The sequence below is a fragment of the Siphateles boraxobius genome, unplaced genomic scaffold (genome assembly GCF_051911475.1).
Source record: "Siphateles boraxobius isolate OS27281-9 unplaced genomic scaffold, OSU_SipBor_1 68, whole genome shotgun sequence".
Taxonomy (NCBI): Eukaryota; Metazoa; Chordata; class Actinopteri; order Cypriniformes; family Leuciscidae; genus Siphateles; species Siphateles boraxobius.
This window is the reverse complement of record NW_027509195.1, coordinates 2,721,515-2,728,075: the sequence shown is the minus strand read 5'-3', so window position 1 is coordinate 2,728,075 and position 6,561 is coordinate 2,721,515.

Here is a 6,561-nt window from a genome sequence, read left to right as displayed (position 1 = left end):
TTAGTAAAAAACAACAACAAATCAAGTAAATATTTGGATGTTTTGCAGAATTATGTACTTGATCTAAAAATGCATTGCATTTTTTATGATACTATGGAACCCTTGAATGAATGAATAATGAATGAATAATTTATTTCTTTTCTTTCTTTTTCCTCTTCAGAACATGATCATTAGTAACAGAAGAACATATTTTAACAAGAAGATAATAAAAAAAATCTCAGCATGCTCAAAAGAAAAGAAAAAATACAGAAAAAAAAGGAGAAGGAAGAAGCTAACTTATATTTATATAAGAATATTTATATAAGTATTTATATATATATATATATATATATATATATATATATATATATATATATATATATATATATATATATATATCCCTTAAAGGGATAGTTCACCCAAAAATTAAAATTCTGTCATTATTTACTCATCCTCATGTTGTTCCAACCCCATAAGACCTTCGTTCATCTTCAGAACACGAATTAAGATTTTTTTTGTGTGTGTGTGATTGTTTTTTTATTTGAAATAATAACATTACAAATGTCGGATGACAGCATGAATACCAATAAAAGGAAGAAAAAAAAACACAAACACACAAAGGACACAAGGAGGGGTAACATAAAAGGAACATACAAATGAACCCCGGCAGCCAATTACAGCACAGAATAATGCATCATCAATTTAAAACAAATCTTTTAGAGCTTGAGCTGTACTACTCCAATAAGTGACCGTTTGTATTCTAGCCCCATTAATCTTTCCAGTGCTGCGTTCTAAACAGAATTAAGATATTTTTGATGAAATCTGAGAGCTGGATCACTCCTCCATAGGCTTCTTAAGGGATTGGCACTTGCCAGCCCCGAAAAGTTATTACAGACATCGTTAAAATAGTCCAAGTGACTACAGTGGCTCAATCTTAAATTTATCAAACGACGAGAATACTTTTTGTGCGCAAAAACAAACAAAAATAACGACTTTATTTCAACTATTCATTTCCTTCTCTGTGGGCCTCGAGTCAGTTAACTTAGTGTAACAGCGTAAGCTTCTGTTGTTGTACGTCACAGGCATCACCCACATGACCAGCGTCGGCCAATAGTGAGCCTACGTGTGATGTAGCTCTACGCAATCAGACTAAGTTAACTGACTAGAGGCCAACAGAGAAAGAAATGAATAGTTGAAACAAAGTCAAAGTTTGTTTTTGCTCACAAAAAGTATTCTCGTCGTTTGATAAACTTAAGATTGAGCCACTGTAGTCACTTGGACTATTTTAACAATGTATTTAATAACTTTTCGAGGCTGGCAAGTTCAATCCCTGAAGAAGCCTATGGACTAGTATGGAGGAGTGATCCAGCTCTCAGATTTCATCAAAAATATCTTAATTCGTGTTCCGAAGATGAACGAAGGACTTACGGGGTTGGAACAACATGAGGGTGAGTAAATACTGACAGAATTTTCATTTTTGGGTGAACTATCCCTTTAAGTGTGTATTTGGTTTAAAAAAAACGCTGAGAGTTCCAAGCGTACACAAGAAAACATGTTCATAAGAACATTTGTGCACATGAGAAACATTCTTTCGCATACACACAGTGAATAAGATAAGCGTATGTGTCAAGAATTTTCTGTCTTGGTCAATGGACTTTTATTTTGATATTCTTTTTTCTCACTTTGCTTGTGTTCAGTTCCAGTGTGTTTAGGTCCTGTTTCCTTAGTTGCCATAGTCAGTCATTGTTTCATTGTCTAATTGATTAGAGTCTCACTTGGCCCTCACTGCCACTGTGTATTTATACCCTCCGTTAGCTTCTGTTCTTTGTCTTGTGTTAATGTTGCTACCCGAATGTTATCTTTGTTTGTTACTGGATTATAGCTATTTGTTTCTTGGTTTCGATTAAATACTACTAATCTGCAAGCCTGATCATTCTGGATCAACAAGCCAGCAGGTGTGACATATATGAGCAGGCAAATGTTTTCTTACGCACATACTGTAATGCATATACGTTTCTCCTGCACAAAATGTTCTTGTAATGTTCTTTTATGGATGGCAAGGTGTTAATTTTTTTCTAAAAAGTGTCACTTTAGAGGCTCCGTAATATGGACACCACTATGTCTTTCTTAAGGCTGGCCCAGACTAAAAGATTTTTAAAATGTTATCAGATTTTCAAAATGTGAGAGACCACAAACATGATGATAAAAAAACATAGATTTCACAGTTTTGTTCCTATAGTGTGTGGAGAAGATTGAAATGAAAATGATGTTGGCATAAGTGGAATCGCATTGACCTAGTTCAACTAATCTGGGTGAACGTGATTTCACCAAGTACAATATGTTCCTTGTTGATCCTGGATTCCAATCAACCAATCAGATTTGAGGGACAAGTTTACAGTTTATGTCAAGTTTAGGCTTGCATCCAGGGTTAGGTGCTTCTACATCAGTGTTATTCACCTATCATTAATTGATTTTGGGGATAACTTATGGGTGGGGTTAGGTTTATGGGAAGGGATAGGTTTAGGACAAAATTTTCAGACAGAAATATTGTTCCAGGAGCATGTCTTACTTGCCAAAATGATGGTGACCTACTTATCTGACCATTATCAAGTTCAGTAGGAGTAGGCTACTCTCTAACACTTGTGGTGTACCCCAGGGTTCCATTTTGGCATCACCACTATTCACACTGTAAATGCTACCCTGGGATCTATTATGAGTAAATTTGGAGTGTTGTATCACTGTTATGTCTGAGTCATCATGCAAGATCTGAAGCAGATAAGTTTAATGTATTCTAGTTAAAGGCCCAAGTATGTTCTCTCTATGTGTGTACTGACAGAGAAGCAGACGATCTTGTAACAGAGCTTATGTAGTGCATCCGAGCAATCGAGTTTAAATTCTATTTAAGGTATTATGATCAGACACAGGAGTATTCAAACATCAGATCAGTGCATAATGTGTTTAAGAGTGTTTGATGAACTGTATTACTCTGTTTAATGGATGTTTTAAAATTAAATTCAAATTGAGTTGAGAAAATGCAAAGACAGTTACTCCTTCAAATATTTTTTTAATGGATTGTAAACCAAAAGCAAATTTAGTAAGTCCACAAGACACTTGTCTGTGAGCCAAGGAATGAAGCCTTCCAACATAATTAACTAATCAAGTCTCAATAATGTCTGACAATTCAGAGTGCTCTCCAATCTTTTTGATGCAATTCTACATTGAAGTATTTATTTTTAATGAATTGAATCAGAACTTGGTGAGTGTCCCCCAAATGCCCACTTGATTTAGTCTCAAAATGGTGAGAAAAGTACTGTAATTTTCCAAATACTCAACCTGAATTCTCACAGATTTTTAGTGGCTGTAGTAAAACACATTATGGATTCCATCGATTTGCAAAAAAACGGCATCTAGTTCTTATAATGGACACCAACAACTCAATGTCATTCAGATGTCTCTCAGAAAATGACCATATTAGTTTCAAAGCTTTTTCAATACAATAAGCCACTCTGTGGGAACTTCTTTTGAAATGGTGCTTTAAAAGCACAGATTCACTGTATTGAGGGTATGCTTGTGACGTCAGATAGATCTGTTGATAACATCTGTAGTGGATAAATCTCACAATTTTCATAAAACTGATAATAGAATATAATAATATACAGAAAATCTAATGCTGGATTTTTCAGAATCTCTTCCTCATGGCTTCTTTTCTTGGAATAAGGATTCATATTTTCCCTCCAAGTCTGTTCTCAAATGATAAGATCTTTAGAATTATTTTTGCTGAAAATATACAGTATGTTCATTGGCGATTGATATGTTAGTTTTCCCTCCAAACTAAATTATATTTTACAGTCTCCTTACACTAAAACTTGAACTTCTGTAAACTATTACATTTCAAAATGAGGAGGCTGCAGATTTTCATATAACAAAAAGTGCCTGCCCATTTTCAACACACACTAAAATTAGCTTTATTTTGCCCATAGCCATTTGTTTTCAGTAATATTGTTTTTATATCAACCATTCATCTGAAGTTTTTGTCCAAGTGGAATGTTAGTTTGCAGAAGGGGTTCTTTTACTAGGCTGTTTTTATGGTTAGGTCATGAAAGTGATTGAACTAGAGATTTTCTGTACAGTTTCACAGCTTGGTCTGGGCAAAGCTTCAAATGTGTGTTGTTTTACTTGGCTGTACAAACAAACTGTGTTTGTTTTGTGCATATATGTTTGAATACTGATGTTACATATATTTTTGTTTCATGAACTTAGTGGCTTTTGAGGTAGAGCTTCTTAAATACTCAAACCCCCAGGTATATTCATGCTCTCAGGAGTTGGGCCCCCAAATGTTTTTCATCATAATAACTGAAAGTGCTTATGAAAACCTTGTTTGTTGTTATATAAGCACCTTTGGAAATGATATCCACAAAGGATAATAATATTTATTTGATATATTTGAATTAATGCGCAGTCAGTCTAGGGTCAATTCAAAGTATTTCTGAATTTAAATAGCTTTGCAATTATTGCAAAATTACAGAAACTGATATGAAAGTCCTTATTTCCCTCGGTCCACAAAAATGAGAGATTCTTGAGAGTGAATTGTTTCTTTTCTTTTTTCCCCTAAATAATTGGTGTGGAATTCCTTTTTCTCCACTGCAGCTAACCAGGCTGTTGGATGGGAAAACTTCCTGATGTTTGTGGGTTTGATTCAGGGTGAGTGATAGGCATGTCCATGCCCAAACATGGCTTCTGCCGAGACCCTCATGAAATTCAGATAAGTAAATATTTCATTGTACATTAAAATATTATTTTATCAGTTAGGAATAGAACAAGATACAAAAAAGAAAAAAACAACACCGTTGTGTAACTACTGAATGAATTATTTTCAGATTACTTGTCATTTTGATGTGCTTCTGTTTCTTATATTCCATTTCAGTTCAGTCCTTGATTACTCCTTATGGCTAGTTCACACTACAGGATTTTAAGCCCGATTTAAGCCCGATTTGCAAGTTAACGAGCTCGCCGACAGGTCGGGCTGTAATCGCGCGCAAATCTGCGGGTGATCCGCGCTCGCCAATCTTTAAGTGTGAAATACTAAACGACGCATCAAAAACGCTCGCTGACACATCGCCAACGCGTCACCGACGCCGAACAAATATCTAGCATGCCAAATATCTGGAGCTGTCGGCCGACTCGATAGCGTGTGGTGTCACGTGTCGTGGCGAGCTACAGCCAATGAGAGAGCAAGGCATAGGTTGAGGTCACCGAAAGAAAAATAACAGCAGCACCAGCAATGGCTTCAAGGAAATTATGGAACCAAGAAATGGAGCAAAATTTAATAGAACTCTGTAGCACGGACAATCCCTGCTGCCTGCGTGCGCTTATCCAGCCTTTGACCCATATTCTTTTTTTCTCCTTTTTTTTTCTTGGTTCTGAACAGACCATTGCGCAAACAACTTGCACCGCCAATTTTGTCCCGGTGTCCATTTTCAAATAGACGTAATTAACACCTGTTTCGTGATAGTTCCCATCCACCTCTCGCGTGTGTTTTCGTGACTAAACGTGGTTTGGGGGACCGGAGAGAGTCGTTGAGTGACAGAGTTGTTGTCAGCTCGTGTAGTGTGTAGCCCCCTGTTGCAGATCATTCATGTAGTATCGCGTAGTGTGAACAGCACAACGACTTCAAGACTCCAGAGCAAGTCATGTAGTGTGAACAACACACCGATCTGCCGACGTTTAAAGTTGTGTAGTGTGAACTAGGCATTAGTTAGTTGCTGGGGTAACTAATTAGTTTCACCTGTGTCTCTTCTAGTTTCCTTTGTTTGCCCTGTGTATTTAAAGCCCTGTTTTTCAGTTAGTCCTTGCCATATCTTGTTTGTCTTTGTGTGGTAAATGGGAAAATTTTTATGTTTTGGCTGTGCGTTTACACGACAACAGCGTTTTGGGGGCCTGAAAATGCAAACTTTTGAAAACAGGAATCAAGACGATACTGTTATTGTCTCTACGTAGACTACAAAAACATAAATGGAAATACTTTTCTGTTTTTAGTACATCAGTTTAGTGTAAACGTACTCTAAATGTGCGTTTATCCTTTATATTTTTTTGAAAAATTTCCCTAAAGAAAACGTGTAAAGAATTAGGTATGAGCCCACTTAACATCACATAATAAGGGCGACTAACTGCTATTTCAACTTCTAACTTCACATTTCGAATTTCACATATTTGATCAGTTATGGACCCTAGATTTCAAACAAGTAGTTCAGACAGCAATAGCGTCGGCCCAGATCCGGCCCACATCTGGTACACATGGATTCCACACTTACCAGATGTGGGTCGGATTTTGGCCGACGCTATGTTGCTGTCTGGGAGGTTTTAGGTAACACTTTACAATAAGGTCTAATTTTTTAACGTTAGTTAATGCATTAACAATCATAAACTAACAATGATGAGATATACATTTTTATATCATTCTGTATTTATCAACCTTTGTTAATGTTAGTAAACTAAAAATTTGTTCATGTTCAAAGTGAAATGTTAACAGATTTAACCTTTGATCAGTATTTGATTAGTAAATATTGAGCTTATCATTACGTT